The sequence below is a fragment of the Phasianus colchicus genome, chromosome 9 (genome assembly GCF_987193195.1).
Source record: "Phasianus colchicus chromosome 9, bPhaCol1.hap1.1, whole genome shotgun sequence".
Lineage (NCBI taxonomy): Eukaryota > Metazoa > Chordata > Aves > Galliformes > Phasianidae > Phasianus > Phasianus colchicus.
In genome coordinates this window covers 10600936-10618675 of record NC_143444.1, presented here as the reverse complement: position 1 = coordinate 10618675, position 17740 = coordinate 10600936, and the positions used below count along the sequence as shown (strand labels likewise).

Genomic DNA, 17740 nt, shown 5'->3' with positions numbered 1-17740 from the left:
TGCAAACAAGGCAAAGGCTTCATCTGTACTTGTCCTGTCCATCACATTGAAGGGTTTGGCTACAATCCCAGCAAGCTGGCAAGAATCAGTTGGCAAGTTCATGACATTGTCATTTAAGATCACCTCCTCAGTGACCTTACCACCAGTGCTGAAGCTGACAGCGATAGTTCTCCCCAGAGAACTCCAAGACCATTCTTTGACTGTAGATGGAATACAGATAGAATACACCGATTTTAAAAACTATCATTCAGCAAGAAGTTATTAATAGTGCTTTAAGATTGCAGTCTACAGACAGATGCAGCCACAATGCGAGAGGTACAAAGGCTAAAGAAAAGGAAAACTGCAGAAGTGTGCAGCTGTATTTTGTGATAGGGAATATATCTATGTGGGTACATGTGGGAGGAAGAGAGAGACTGCGTAATCCCTCCCCCTCGGTGAATCTATTCCTTAAACCAGAGTAAAATGTTACTAGTGAAACACATGGTGCAATCTCAGTACAAATTACTCGGGATGAATAAAACACTGTCTTGGTGCAGCCTTACCTCGAATACTGCATGCAGTTCCGGAATCCACAATTAAAAATGATGTTTGGGTCCTTGAAAGCATGTAGATGTAGGCAGCAAAATGGATAAAGGGCCAAAAGGTACTTCCTCTATGGAGAGGCCGAGGACACTTGGTTATCTAGTCTGGAGGGAAGGAGACCAAGAGCTGACTTCTTTATGCTCTGCAATGTCCTGAGGAGGGGAAGCAAAGAGAGATGCCACACTCTGCTCCCTCAGAAACAATGGCAGGATTCACAGGAACAGCACAAAGCTGCACAAGGGGAGGTTCAGATTGATCATTAGGAATATATGTGTGTACATATTCTGTGTGTGTGTGTGTAAGCTCTGGGTGGTCCTGAAATGCTCATGCAGTAGGACTAAATGATTTTTTAAGGTCTCATCCAACTGGACTACTGTATCTCAGACATATCCATTAGAATGTACTTATGAGAAAGTAGATCAGAGAAGAATTTCTCATCTTCTATTTTCCAAAATTAATCAACCAAACTTTGTGTTTCATTTCTAAGTCTAAGTCATGAATAGTTACAAAACACACCAAAAAAAACCCCCAACTGTAATTAAAATAAAAACCAGAAATGCAAAATAAATGAAATTATTACACTAAAGAGCACTGAAAGAATTCAAAGTAAAACTTCACATTTTAAATTAAAGTTCTAAGGATTTACTGTCTTTCATTTATTGGTCACATTGTATCATTTTCAAAAGTCTAGACTCTTCCTCACCTCTATTAGACTCGCTCAAGAATCTTTCCAAGCAGATTTACAATTTAAAAAGCCCTATAAGTGCACTAAAATTTCCTCAAGCTTCGCGTGAAGGTTTGGACAGTTTATAATATTAATCTTTACTCATTTTTGTGAGAGCTTTTAACAGTAAAGCCATACACTTTCCCAGGTCAGAACAAAAGAGTAGAAAAACAATCTCTTCAGAGCCTGTAAAAAATACCTTGCCTGACACACTTACTCATTATACTAGTTTGTCTCAGCTTAGCTTCCCTTGTGCCAAATTCAGAATTTCAAATTATTGAGCATTTTCCAAACTGGCTGAGTGTGTAAAGGAAAGAAAACTGCCTCTTCTCCTCCGTGAAAGTGAGAACTGTGTCATTCTACAAACGGCTGAGTTACAACAAGCAAAGCCAATATTTTGCAACCCCAGGCACAAAGCAAAACTTTTAACTTCTACCCTTGGATAACCTCATAACTCAGTAAACACAACGTCACCACTCCTTCTACCGCTTGTAACAGGCCATGGGCTTCCTTTTCAGATAACAGCACAAGTCCCAGGAACTCTCAGTCTATTTAAAAACCACTAGCCAAAGGATTTGTTTGTTATGACAATATATACAGCTGTGGTTTTTTGTACCAAAAGAAAAAGGAAAAAAAAAAAGAACCAAATAAATTGAAGTTTTCTACTAACTTAAGTGAGATTGTTTGGTTAATGGTATGAAAAAAAAAAAAAAAAAGAAGTTTCACTGCTCCATTTGATGCTTCATGAAATGAAGCACCTTTGTCATATTTCACTGCATTTAGACCTAACAACTTGTCAAACTTCTGAAATAAACAGTACACAGTTGACTGAGACAATTTCCAACAGCAAAACATACACAGTGAAAAATGTCCTTATATTTACTTAGTTTATAGTAGGACAGTCTATATTGCCACTACCCCAGATACTGTGAGCTTTGAAATGCAAAAGACAAATAGCAGCTTTGAATACCAGTGAGTATAGCTTCCTTAACCTCCTTCACCATGACAATATGGCGACGCCTTCTGAGCTTCAGTTACAGGTTTCTTTCTCGCATTCCCAAACTCCTGAACAGGTACGTGTCCTTCACTTGAAGTGACGCCAAGCCTTCATATGAAATCATAGTATTTCATCGCCTCTACCTTTACAGCCAAGAGCACTGACTATTAAAATGCTAGGTGAATGTGCCTGCACACTTTTTTTCTCATAGATTTTCATGCACAACAGCAGCAAAACCTCTTCTAAATAAATATCCAGATGCTCACAATTTATTATTGTTTTATGACAGCAGAGATTTGAATAAATTTTAATGAAACCTATGTTTAAGACACATACTGTGTCTTAAAATCCATTAACTACTGTCAAGCTCTCAAGCATTCCAAGTTACCATCATTGCACATCTTTTCTAGTGTCATGCATAGACAAGAAATTTACTTTAAATAAATTTTATGCACATAGACTATTACACAAATATGAAGCAGCTTAGATATGCAAGTACCATCTTCGGTAAAACTCACTTCCTAATTTTCTTTTCAGATAAGGAGGATTTAGGCTCCTAGTTCTCTAGCAGGAAAATTAGTACTTGAATTTCTAACTCATTAAACTTCAATTCACAAAAAAAAATTATATATATATTCTCTTGTAAGCTGGTATGTAAGCCAAAGCATAGGTCCTCTGGATCCTTGCATATCTCAGTTACTCTTCTCCATTTGAATCTTACAGGAATTAACTTGTCTTGAAAAAATATTTCTCACTGTACAATCAATGAATATGTAGATGTTATAGCATAGCAGAGAGCTTGGCTACGTAGTTATTACACCAAAACAGAAAAGATAGGGACGCCTACCTGCACCCTGGGCTCACTTAGAAAATTCCAGTGGAGTGGATCTCCAGAAGAGATCCTGCCCCACTGGTAGTCAGCCCTTAAATGGGTCTAGGAGAGGTGGAGACAGGCTCCACAGGTGCCTTCACCTGTGCTCCTGTGGCTGACTCATTGCTTGCCTCAGGTGATCAATCAGATGTTCAGGCTGTGATTCAGCAGTTCCCATACACTCACAAACCACAGAATTTCCTATAGCTTGATAACTGAAGCAGTTTCACTACATGCAGGTCAACCAGACCAGTATTGAACACTTTACTGCAGAGAATTAAGAGATACAAGGGTTACTTCCCATTGCAATTATAATCCAAGTAAGATCAGAAAAGTATTTGGGAGGAAGTAGAATACGTAAACAAATTTTTCCAATAGTTTCAAATGAAGTGGTTATATTTTTCTGCATATTAGGCTGTGAGACCTACATAAAAAAGAAAAATAAGAGGAAAAGTTTAAAAAAGGATTTTTTTTCTGCTTTACATGAAAGCATTCTATGATAAATGATGATGTTTCAAAGGAAGAGTAAAGCCTGCTTTGAATAAATGAAATACTTAGAATTTATATTTCTTCAGCATTCCTGTTAGCTTTTTTTGTTGTGTTCTTCCTTTGAAGTTTTTGGTGTTTGCTTATCATGTTAGAATCAAGGAGTAAATATCAAGTATTTTTCCATTTTTTAGGAATATCATCAAGCCATATGGAGTTTCTCAGAATGGGATTACTAAGAACTTGAGGCCTAGCAAGTTGCTACGCTCTCATTCTCGCAAAGAATTTTTCCCTTCTATTATGATGTACTTAGTGCACTGATGTGGCAAGATTGGCTTTTTCAAGAGCTGGAAATAAAAGAACATAGGTCCTGCGTTCAGTCCATTGGGAAACAGGAGGCAGAAGCAACAGAATTAAATATTGTTCAGCAGCTACGTAAGGAGATGCCAAAGATGCTGCTGCTCATAAACATACCAAGTGAAAAATTAAATATTTAGTACTATACCTGGAATGTTGTAAAGAAAACAGTAAGATTGTAAGAACAAAAAATATAGCGTAGTGAATTTTGCAGAGTAATGGTGTTGTCTTATCACTCTGCAGCTACTTGTGTTATGGATGGTTGTTGCACATTTGTTGTCTTAGTCTATACAATTGGCTCGTTTGGTGGAATCTCTTTGGGAAGCATTTTATAACTGCCTGAGATACAATGCACCTCAGGTGCCTTTTCAGAATAAACCAAACAAATTATTTTCTATGCACTACCAAGTGCATAAAAAGTTTCCAGTTTTTCACCTTCAACACAGACAGCCTGCTCCCTTCCTTTCTCTCCTATAAAAATCAGCTTGGGTAATTGATCTCAATATACACAACAGTACTTGCTTTTGCTCTGCTTAACAATTCAGTTGTTTTCATGCATACACAGTAAGTCTTCAGTTCACTTAGCTGAATGCAACGGCATCTGTTACCTTGCCTTTCAAAGCTCCATGGCAGAATCATTCCTGCTCTACAATAACCAATACTTTCTTTAATAATTCCAAAATGTATATCCTTCTCATAATAACACAGCTTAGAAGGACTTATAATAACTAAATTCTGAGTGGAATAAGTTGATCAGCTGTCAGATTCTCCAGTAGTCAATGTGCTGTGGCACCTTTGCCTATTACAGTCATCTTCCAAATATGGAGTTACATTTACAGTACAACCTGCATGTCCTGCTGTGTGAAGCACAGTTTTCCTAGTTAATAGAAATCCATGAGACAGAAAACTATTGCACTGCTAGTAACATTGATTGGCATGTCGTACACTAACCTCCATTTTTAAAACCTGATTCTGCTTAATCACTTGGTAAACAATCAATATTCTTTATGTTGATATAATGCTACTTGACTTTGTCTTACAATCATAAAGAGGCCCTAACCATTGCTTTATTCTATGAATTATTTTTAATAAGTTTTATGAAACCAACATTTACATGGTCTTTTCTATCAAGGGCTGTCCACTAAATTTTTATAAGGCTCATTAACACTCTCCTGGAACAGTAAGGCTTCAGTCACTTGCATTACCTTCACAGGCTATTTAAAAGAGCAGATTTTTAGCAAGACTGTTTGTTAGGATAGGAATTGAATAATTGGAATTGTTTAGCCACAGTCCAACATCTCACTAAATTTCCACCAATCAGTACTTTGGACACCAAAAAGACTGAATTCAGTCTATGAAGTATTAAGACTGTATTTCCCAACGTAAACGTTCATTCTCACAGGAAAATGTAAATTTTCTTACTATTTCCACATCAAAAGTTTCATCTGCTAGGTCAGATGAAATGGAGCACATTCCAAAAGCTGCTCCCTGAGAACGCTGCACTGATTCCTCGCACATCTGTCCCTGAAGCGTTTTATGGAGATGGCTGAAAGATTCAGCCCACCTGTTCGTGCCACTACTTTGCTACTCTCCTCTCAGGACATTTTCTGCCAGTTCTGCTCTTTCTTTAATTAAAACCTCACACATACAATTTGAATCTTACAGTTTCAATGTAGATATATCTTGAGATGTTCCCTCTCACTGACTATTACCTATGATAAACTTAATATCATTAGTACATAGCAACATGTTTTTTTAATGAACTAGTATTTCAGAAGTCTGAAGAGACTTTTGCTTATCTCAATCTTCATGTGATAGAATAGGACAAGCTAAATACTAAAGCATAAACAAGTAAGTTGTCACCATTTTTAAAAAGATTTAGGTTTAAATGTTATATGGAAAACTACCCAGAAAACCTCAGAGTAGATGTTTTTAATTCCAAGCCTATCATTTTGTAATTTCTTCTGGTGGCCTCCAACCTCTAATGCTGCTGCTAGTGAATGTATATCTCACAGCACTGCTGTTCTTACCTTTACAACTTCATACCCAGCACTGCTCTATTCCTCCAGCAGTCTTGTTTCTCAGTTTGATAGCATGCAACTTAGAGCAGCTCCTCACATTTTCAGAACTGGTCTTGTCTATGCAAATGCTTTGCAGCCGAAAGAAAATCTTTATCAAAAGATCACAATAATTTTAATAATTATTAGTTTTGTCCAGCAAGAAAACAATAATCAAATCCAGTTAAGAAAGAGACTGGCATAAGAAAACGTTGTCAGCAGTTGAAAAAGCATGCAATTTCTGAAGCTATTGTTTGAACTGTGTGTACTCTTGCAATACATGAACTTCAAAGAATCATATCATAAAATCATAGAACGGCCTAGGTTGAAAAGGACCACAATGATCATCTAGTTTCAATGCCCTGCTATCTGCAGGGTCACCAACGACCAGCCCAGGCTGCCCAGAGCCACATCCAGCCTGGTGTTCAATGCGTCCAGGGATGGGGCATCCACAACCTCCTTGGGCAACCTGTTCCAGTGCATCACCACCCTGTGTGAAAAACTTCCTCCTAATATCTAACCTAAACCTCCCCTGTTTCAGTCCAAAACCATTTATCCTTGTGCTATTACTACCCACCCTTGTAAACAGCCATTCTTTCTCCTGTTTATACGCTTCTTTCAAATACTGAAAGGCCATAATGAGGTCTCCCCAGAGCCTGCAGATCACATATTCCAATTCTGCCTCTCTGAAATTGCCATTAGTGAAATGACATGATATCTGACCGGTGAACACCATAAGGGCAGCCTGACTCAAGACTAAAACTTGAACAAGTAACAGACCCATGTCTCACTTCTTCTCCATATCAGATTACTGTTCTTAGTTTTGCATAGCTTTCTCCAGATTTCAAAACCAGCAGTATGAGCAGCAAGAAGGAGAACAGTAGTTAAAATGGGAATCCTGTGGGCTCTTCAATGTCTAGAAACCTATTTAGGTGAGGATAACAGTGGTATCATCTACACTTTTTCAGTAAAATATTATCTTATTTATTATTAAATATTACAGCAAATAGATCATTTTTCAAAGCAATTTGCATACTCTGAGATTTAATTTCCAAAGCTAGATGCTTCACATTCAAAGCTGAATTTGCATCTATTCCTTGTGTCAACAGAATGACAGTGGCTGACTTCTCTAGTAGTCTCTTGAACAGCCCAAATGTTGCAGGAGAACCCACATTTTCTCAAATTCCTCAATTTTAAAATGAAACACTGCTTCTGAAAGGAAACAGTAAGGCAGTTAATTTAATTGTTGAAATGCAAGCAGTGTTGTTTTGTCCATTTTGCCTTCAGGGAGCCTGCTAATGCAATATTAATCTTCTTCATTAAAAGCATCTAAATTTCACATCTAGACTCTCAATTTTATTTCTCACACTGCCACTTTCTCTCAGTAAGGAGCATCAAAATCTGAACTTATTTCAATTGGCTATTTATAAAATGTGATGTTATTTAATTCATTCAAATACAAGAAAATCTAAACATGCATATCCTAATATGACATGATTTTTTAATTTAACACAGTGATGTCAATCTGAAAAGAAAACCAAACCTTCTACATTATGTGACATTTAATATAATGTCCTTTAATAAGTTGTTCCTTTAATAAGTGAAATTAAATGTCTTACTGTGTAAGAATTGCATTATACAATAATGTTCCAATTTTTTAAAAAATGTACTATGTTTATTTGAGAAAAGACCTTTTTCAGTTCCTTCTCTTTATGATATTCAAAAATAGGATATGTATGAAGTCAATGAAATGTATAAATGACCCATCAATAAACTACGTTGTAACTTAACTCAGAAGAAAACTTTAGAAGTTGGTTTTCTAATATTAAAAATGTACTCTTTTCAACACTGTTTGAGCAGATCTATGTAGAAGGCATTGTTTTATTTCCCGGAACACAGGGCTTAATTCATCCCTGCAGTACTTCCACTGAAAGCAATGGAGTCGCCTAAGGGAAAATCATAGGGATGTTCAGATGACCACAAGTGATCAAATTACTGCACTTCATCTTATTACACTCTCAACAGAGATGTTCTAACAGATTGTATGCGTTTCTTAATTCAATTGAAAAGAAACAACTAACCTAATTGAAAGGAACAAGTTGAAATCTCCAGCTTGCATTCATGTTCCCACTTCTCCTGCCTACCAGCAGGCACACTTATTAATTGTATCCCTCTCCTATTCCCTTGTCATTGATTTAACTCTGCTAACATCACGTCTATTGGGCAACAGTAAGCCTTAGGAGCTGCAGTCATTTATGGGCAGCGCCTTCTTAAACAAGTTTGGACACTTAAAATCAAGTGAATGCACATTGGAACAGCGTGAATTCAGAATGATTTATTTATTTTACAGCCTGGCACAATGCCCCTTCCATTTTTTGTAAATAAGTTCAAAGGTTTTTTTTTTTTCCTTGTCATAGACATGCATTAGTTTATATAAAAACTCTGTTTTCCAATTCAAGATTGTTCTAGAATTGGTTTTAGAATGTATTTCACAGGAAAATATTAAGGGCATTAGGAAAACAAAAGCTAATTTCCGTCATTTTATTGTTTGTTTTCTCCCTGCACTGACTCTTCAAATAGCAAGACAGAAGTTTGTTTGTTTATAGATGTATTTTCTGTCATCATTGCACAAGAATACAGCTGCCTTTGTGGCTAAGAAATTAAGGATGTATCCTGGGACAAGTGTCTTCAAAAAGACAAGGAAAGGTTGTTACATTTTTAAACAATACTAATTTGATTAACTCTCTGAGATCATAGATAGCTGCCTGTTGGTTTTCCTAGGTTTTTGCTTGATTGAGGAAGATATTTTATAATAATACACGTCATTTCAAAGAATGATTTACTTATATTCCATATATATCTTCTCTGATTTTTACCATTCACATTCACCCAGCCCCCTGAAGACAGCTACATCTATTAAAGACTATTCAGCTAATTTATTATTCTTAACACACAATCCTATCTAATATATTTTCTCATGTGGAATGATAAAATAAGGGTCAAGCTGAGGGTGACAAAGCATGAGTCAGGCCAATTTATATTTCATCTGCTAGCACACCTTTAGATAAATATTCTTGTCAGGCTAAAGTTGCCGCCTAATGACGACAGCAAATACTAGTTCTCAAGCAAGAGTTCCTAACATGCAAGAGTTAATAAATGTACAAGAACAGATAAGAGCTAACTACTGAGTAGCTTGGAGATTTTATAAATTTGCACCTAAAAGAACATGACTAGAGGAAGGAAAGAGTAAAATATAAGATCTTGTATCACCATGGTTTTCAATTTGCAGAAGTATTCATCAAAATGAATGGTTTTTGGTATTTTCGTTGTTCTGTATGCTAGCATGGAACTCTTTTCAAATAGAAATACAAAGAAAAATGTATTTCTGTAAAATGTACAAATGGTGTAAGAGTGAAAAAGGTCTTTAGAAACAGTTAATGTCTTCGGGGAATTCAACTATAAATAGACAGCTACTGTTGAGATGTAAAATACTGAGCAAAGTGACTCATAAAAGAGTATGCTAAAAATGAGTATCTGCAGAAAATATGACTTAATGCAGTATTAACAGCTGCAAAATTAAGGTGCCACATTGTGCAGAAAAGATAGATTGCCTTGCGGGTGCTGAAGAATCCACATAGCAAATGTTTATTTGCAGAGGGGCATGGAGCTCCAGGGGAAAGTCACCTCCACCTCTTGGAACAAGGAGAAAGCAAAACAAGCCTGATGGGTCCCGTAAATGTATGCTCATTGAAAAGCTGTTGTAGTCAACGCTCCCATCTCCATTCAGTGCTATTACATTCAGTGCCCCCTGGGAGAAAGTAATGTCCCAGGACAATACCATTCACAATACTAAATTACAGTGTTTGGGACTATTACCTTTGAAGATTACAACATTTCTATATTGATTTTAGGCTCACCATTTCACACCCATTAGGTAATTACAGGCCCAAGGAGCGCCTCTAGCTCTACCTATAATGGGGATTAAGTGGACTGTATAGACAGGATTACTTTTCAAATTTAATTGCTACCTTTTTGCTCAGAGAGAACATTTGTGACACGATTGGCAAATTCTGGGGCATAAACTTAGGTTATAAGGTGAATATTTTAGCAGTCATATACTGAGTATGAAACATTTAACTCCTCTTGTATGGTAATGACTAAAGTGAATAAAAAAAGGAAACATAAGAAAAAAAACTGCATCCTCACAGGCAAGAACTGCACTAAAAATTATTAATACTTTCACTGTACTTACTTAACGCCAGAGACTAACATATCTAGAAACGAATTTTTCATTGTGTCCCCAACAACGTACAGAGGACACCTTAAGTATTATTGCAATATATAGAGTTCTAAAATCAGCTCTCACACTACTTTTTAAGAATATAAATGTATATGCAAATCCTATCAACCTCAAAGATATTTAAATGAGATTTGTAACAGCTATTGTACCACAACTGATTTCATAAATAATATTCATTTTGTAAGCATTTTAAAGTGCTTTCGGTTCATGTAGCCTTGAAGCTCATCTGATTACCTTTTTAAAAAACAGCACTGCAAGGATTTGAGAGTCTAAGCAGCTTCTCTACCTATGAAAACTGACATTTAAACAAGAAAAAACATTATTCAATTTTATAAATTTGTTTCAGTGTAATGTTGCTAAGCTACTAGTAATTAGAAGCACTCTGGTAATGCTCAGAATATCTGAAAACTTATTTTCATGTAAACTGGTTAAACAAAGGGAACAATTGCATATACATCAAAATTAGACCTATACATGACAGACACAGTAACGAGAGTGTGATGAGTAATTGTTAACTGTGACTGAAACTCCCTCCTCCTGTGTTGAATCAAAGACCAATCACTGTTTCAGTGCCTTATGCTTCCAGAAGGGGTAGGAGCACATTTGAGTACAAACCTGAGATACTGTATGGCCCCGACAAAATGACACTTCTAAATTCAGGGACATCATTCAAAAATCCGTGACACAGTGCAACTCCTTTGTCCCAGTCTTTAGATTACAGACCACAAGACTTCAAAACTTTCATGCTACCTAGAAGACCTAGGAGTTTTATACAAGGTTTTAGAGAAGCAAGGCTCTGAAATAATTCCTAGTATCTATTAGCTCTGCTGCACATGCAAGCTCATTAAATCTCACGGTCCCAGTTACACTAAAGATTTGCACGTCCCATTCTTGGATGAACAGTTGAAAATATTCCAAAGTTATACAACTTTCAGACCAGCCACGTCTATAACACCTTGTTGCTTTCATCTGTCTGCTAGCTCCGGAGCTGGACATCAGGACCAAACTATAAACCTCAGTTTCTTGAAAGAATTTCAAAACACTAAATTCATTTCCTTGCAAAAGTTCTAAGGGTCAAAAAAATGTTCCCCTGTTCTGAAAAAAAAAAAAACCAAAAACCATAAAAACCCTACTTCAATCAAAATTTCAAATTCTGCAATGTAATAGATGCAGCAAGAAATTTTAGCCTTTCTTAGGCTGTAGAAAGCCTAGTGTTAGAAAATAATGTGGGTTGGTTTTTTTTTGTTTCTTTTTTTTAATTATAATAAACATTGAACACTAATGAACCCTACTAGGCATGTCTGGAGTACTTCAAATCTAACTTGTTTTATTTTAGATGCTTCTTTCTACTCACTGAAGAAAAAAAATATTTTAAATGAGTTCTACCTAGGAAGGGAAACAAACATATTAAGAACGCTTAGTTATTCACTCAAAAGTATGAGGGAGGACAGCAAAGCACCTGAGTCACATAGGCCAAAGCCGCCTCCCTGCACAACTCCTTCTCCTCTGTCATATTTAGAATTGTTGCAGTGTCTGCAGTCTCAGAACGTTCCCTAAGTTTTGCTTCTAAAGCAAAAGAGGGCTCTTGTGCTTTGCTTCACTTCTCCTCAGCACACAAAGTGTACAACGCTCCAGTGTTTAATGTGTGAATCTGATTGTATTCTGTAAGTATGCATGTGATTACACGAAACTTGTGTTCAGTTTGGCTATATAAAGTTCCTTAATGTTTGTGCTAACAAATGGAATTGTAGTAGCTTTAATTACATATCATCTTTTGAGTATATCCATTTATTTTAAAGCCTGAGCCATTTAAGCTCTTACTATTATGCCTTCATTTGTAAACCTAATTCCTATGTTTCTGACAGAAGTCTGCATTTAATTATAGAGGGAGTAACAGCAGCCACTGTAGTTGAGATTGGAGAAATCTTTGTTTGTTTGTTTGACTTCTGATTAATAGACATGATATTTTTTATGATCAGTCTGAGTTTGAAGGCGAGTACTAGTTTGATAAAAAATTAAATCTTCAAGGTGGGGGAAAATGCACCTTTATTATGATATTCTGTTTTGCTTTTTTTTTGAAGCACCACAGATGAAACAAACAAACTTGAAGTTCAAGTTTGCCATAGCTGTAGCTGTCAGTTGGGAATAATTTCTTTGATTTTTCTGAGGCATATTGCTTTTAATTTGACTGAATTACAGATAAAAGTTATTGCTGCTCAGGTTTTGTCTCTAGAACTCACACCATGCAGTTAAATCTCACTCTACTACCTTCAGTTGACCTTGGAATAAGCATCTGCAGAGTGATTTACTGTACACGTGCTTGGATCCAAGATGCATAGTAAATAAATATCAAAGAACAGACAAAAATCAGTAGGGATGCTTAGATCATAAGCTCACGAACAAGTGAAAATTTTAAGATGAAAAAGGGCTGTGATATGTCCTTTGCATCTTTCCTTTTATTCGCTAACCAATCAAGCTGTATTCTCACAGAGAAATCATTTCTTGGCAGGGATGCCACAGGGATATCTTGGAACACAAAGATTATTTTTCCAGAACAAAACAGCATGCTGTGACTTTGCCTCCAACGGTGACACTTCAGTGAAAAAAGCTACACCAGCAAATGGTTGATTTGTATCTTTAAATCTTAGAGTGAATATCCCAGATGAAAAACAAACAAACAAAAAAATGGAATCATTCACAAATGACATGTTTCAGCCTTGCAGGGATTCTGACGCCCACTTACATCTAGCAAGTATATGGCAACTCTAAAAACTATTATTCTGCAGCCGTTCTGTGTTTTTTTTTCACTTGAAACCTAAGTATTCACACTGATATTAAATCCTTATTCTATTCTGCAAGTCAAGATCAAAGGTACATAACATAGGTAATTACCTTCTCTATGATATTACTTTTTTAATATAAAGTTGTGTGTGTCTATATACGTGTGTGTGTGTGTATATCTATATGTATACAATCATCTGCATTTTCTCTCCAAAGTCAGTAATTTTGGTATTTTCAATATGGAAACTTTCTTCACCTCTAACCATTTAATCATCTGAATATGAATTTCCTCTATTCATATTTAGGAAAAGTTTTACTGTGAATCCTTGGACTTTGTGCTGCTATCTCATTTTAAGGAGGCTATAAATCCTTCCTTTTCTGAAAAGTATTTCAGATTGCTTTTCCTAAAATTCTTTATCTTAGCGTTTAACTAAGGAATGAGAATACTTAGGGCGCCACCTCAATTCTAGAGCGAAACATAGCCAAAGATGCCAATTAAAGCAAGGAAGGACAGTTCACTTTTTAGAAGAGAGAATATTCACGGGTTTTAAAAGGTTATTTGCAAGGACCAACAAAGCATTTTATCAGGGTGCACATAACAGCAATTATAAAAATTATTCATAGAGATAAAGCTGAATTAGCTATTACAGACTACTTATAGTAAAAGCCACCACAGAGTAGAAGCAAATAATCTTCCTGATGAAAAGCAAGCTTTACTGTCTGGTAATGAATACAAGCACATCTCATGACTTCCACAAGGCTAAAATACCAGAATTAACAATGTCACGGCACACGCTACTGCAGCATCTTGCAGAATTAAGACTTAAGGTGCATACTCTTATCTGATTTAACAAAACTCCTCTCAGAAACAACAAAATAAATGAGCATGACCAATTTGTTAGAAGTTTACATCCTAAGTGAATTGCAATTAACAGGTTTATGAATGCATTCCTTGTGTTTCCTCTGAAATGTTCCCACTTCGTATCAGTAATTTTATAGAGAAGATAATCATTATAGTTTGAGGTATAATTAGTGTTCAAGCAAATCCAACATACTTGATTGCACTGAAATTTCCAATGCAGCTCTCACTGTAAGTAGAAAGAATAGGCTTTCTGAGATCAAGTCATTGGTAATAATTTTTTAAATCTTTTTTTTTTTTTTTTTTTTTTTTTACTAATCCACTGGTACATGGTTCTAGAAAATTGCTTTCACTTTTTTTTTTTTTATTTTTCCCCTTTATAACATCTGTTTTTGTAGATTTGAAGCCCAGCTGCCAGGTTAGTTTAAAAATGAATTTCATACAGGCAACTGGTACAGCCTACAGCCTGTGCCGGGAGGATTAGAATGCTTTGGGAACCAAGTCACAGAACCGGAAAGGTCTGTTTGTCTTAATACGAACTTTGAGGTAACAGAAGTTGTTAATTACAGAGGTGAATAACTGGCACTCAGGAGCACTGAGGAATCTCTCGTAAGTACTTTGCTCATCTTCCTATCTGCTTCAAAAAGATAGCTAATTGATGAATCAAAATAATGATACCTTTCAAACCGACCTAAAATAAGTGCATGATTTTTCATCAGCACAAAAATTCAAAACATTTATTTTAATAAACCTGAACAGGAAAGATTCTCTAAATCTAAGGCTATGGATCACAAGGTCAGGGTTTCCTTAGGCTGTTCCAAAGTGGCTGACAACAAGATGTTCTCCCATTGCAGCCTGGATCCAGACCAGCAGCAACAGCAAGGCCTCCTTCCCACCTGCGCTGCACAATGCTGTGACTGTGCAGAAAATCAACAGTTTTGGTAGCAGAAGTCTACTGTAATAGCCTAGCTCCTTGTGAGGATAATTTATCACCCTGCCATGGCTAGACCATTTTTTATTAGAAATTTGGTTTTCTTTCACATACATTACAGTGCAGACACTCCCATAGAAGGTTGTCACATGGATTCATCTTGCAAGATGTTGTACCCAGACAGATTCCTATATATATACAGCTTAGCTGACAAAGCCAGGACCTATTCTTGCGTGTTCTTCAAGTTGTTTGTTGTCCATTCTATTCACATGAACAACAGGAATATAAGTTTATGTTAATAGTAGCCACTGTAGCTTTATGTAGCAAGGTTACACAAACTTCCCAAAATGAAACTTGGGTCAAACCCCTGAAGCATTTTCCTTTCCACTGCTTTTTACATGACTCTTACTGATACCAGAGCACTCGGTGGGAGAGGGCCTTCTGTTGTGAATTTACTCTTGATTTGGTGCATTACTCTAATATCTGCTGGATCATTTGTGGACTATTTTCTTCACTACTGAAATTCAGTACAAAGCATGTATTTTTTAAATGCAATGCCTTACTACTCTTTCCTTTCATTAACCTGGGCCAAAAATCGCTCCAATTTCTCTGCAATGCAAAAGTTTCATGTCACTGCAAAGTCTGGCTCCACTTCCACAAGGAATTGTGTTCTACCAGGATAGTTTCATGAACACAAAGCCCCCCCTTTATGTTAGCTTTATAGCACAGCTGATGTTTGTTCTGCACAAATATATGGTTATCTAAACTTCTGACTCCTCTAATCATTGCAATTCAGTCCATTTTGCATATACCACATTTTGTATTACTATACTTGCAGAGTTTAACTGAAGCATCAGCAACACAGAAGCAAAATTTCTTAAGTCTCTAAAACTGCAAGACAATTTTATTCTTGGTATCAATCATGTTTTTAACAAAACTAAAAACAGTTTAGACAAGTTGTACAATACAATTGGAAGTATAAGCACTCCCATAATTCTGAAAACTAGAAGGTGTAGTAACAAATATATGCTTAGGTAAAGTTATGCATGAAACTTAAAAAATGATTGAATATTCTTTAAAAAAAAAAAATCAACACACTAATTATGTATTGGAATCAAGGATAAAAATTTAAAAAAGGAAAGCAACAACACAGGATTGAACCCTGAAAAAGATTTGTTTTAATTCCTCAGAGTCCATGCCCTGAATTTGAAACGGAAACTTAGTGCTTTTGTTTGTTTGTTTAACAAACAAAGGCAGCCCTATGAGTTTGTTGAAAATAATGACTTTCATAAATAATGCTTATGCAATCACTGATACGCAGATTCTACTGCTACTGTTTGATCAGTTAGCTTTAATAAATCTGAAGTCTTTCCTCTTAAATTAAACCAACCATTAAAGCTCAGTCTGATGCTAACAATCGGACATTTGGTCCATTTGTTGAGTATCTGTGCCTCAGCAGCAAGCGTTTGTTGCTTAGAATACATTCGCAACATCGAATATTCTTCCATTCTTAATAAATTATAGATCATAGTTTTAGCGACACATCGATTGAAGCAGATAGAGTTTAATTCAGTACATTAAAAAACTATTACATTCATACATCATAAGCAGATAATAATTGCCTTATTATTAAAACATGTCTTTCATTCTGACAGTCCTTAATGCCATCTCTGCAATCAGTGCAGCCCAATAATATTGACAGAAAAGCAAAAGGTTATACGGACATCAAGATGTCATGTTGGCATTACACAACACAGAAAAGGTTTTATTTTAATTCATTATCAACTGGATTTTATGTTCAAAATATCTGATCTATACCTTTTTATATGAGTGTCCTGTGTTGACCTTGATTATATTTAAGAGGATTTGAACTGCTGCTCGATCATTACTATTTCAGCTTTCCTGAAAATATTCTACTAAAAACAAATGCAAAATGATGAATTTATCATTTATCTTCTTTCCTTTCCATCAGGGATTTTCCCTAGATGAAGAGCCTGGGCAGGCTAGGATATCTAATACTTGCTCTGCCTTGGTATACAGATAAAATTGTGAACCTGTATTCCTCTAGGAAACACAGACTAGTGCTTTTGCATGTTCAAATATTTTTTACTACATTTAGGAGTGAAGAACAAAAAAAAATACAAAGACTGATTCTCCTAAAAAAAAAAAGTATTTTTTCTTTTACAGCATCCAATTAGGTGACTGAAGACATTCCTCTATTACATCTGGTAAGTTGCACTAAATAAAGGACTTGCCAAGATTTGTATTTATATCCTTCTATAAATGTTATCTTTTAGAAGGTAGTTCTTCAGTGATTGAATCAGGATTTCTGCCATAATAAAAGATGACAAAAGTAGCTAGGCTATTTATAGTGGTGTTTTGAGTTTTTGGTAGTGCTTTATTGGAGAAATATTATCATATAAGCATATCTAATATAAATAACTTCAAGTAAATAAAATTTTAGAGCAGAATCAAGATTAGTTCACTAACCCTGCCCAGATATCCTCCTAGTATAAGTTAGCAAAGTGCCCTCTCACCCTCTCATAGAGGTCTGCCAGTTAGATAAGAAGTGACGAAACAGTATCTACATTTTAACTTAACACTATCATATACCAGAAATGCAAAATAAATAAATAAATAAATAAATAAATAAATAAATAAATAAATAAATAGAAAATAAAAGCTGTAGTTAAATTAACACAAACACACAAAATACGGAGTAATTTAGAGCTACTAAGGGAAACTATTTTCAGAACAGCACATAGAAAATATTTTAACAGTTAACTTAACCAACT

At 35.7% G+C, this 17740-nt stretch overlaps 1 long non-coding RNA gene across 2 annotated transcripts in view; it reads right to left on the bottom strand.

Moving 5' to 3' along the window:
* Positions 1–548: 548 nt before the first annotated feature.
* Positions 549–17740, bottom strand: part of LOC149916815 (uncharacterized) — a 113990-nt gene continuing 96798 nt past the window's right edge. Inside the window, exons 1-3 of one of the 2 annotated variants that reach the window (XR_016468946.1) lie at positions 3151–3202; positions 2277–2446; positions 549–686 (exon numbers count right to left, since the gene is read on the bottom strand). This is a non-coding gene — a long non-coding RNA (uncharacterized LOC149916815). Of the gene's footprint in view, positions 687–2276; positions 2447–3150; positions 3203–17740 lie in introns of those variants that run through there. The other variant, XR_016468947.1, reaches the window with a different exon arrangement.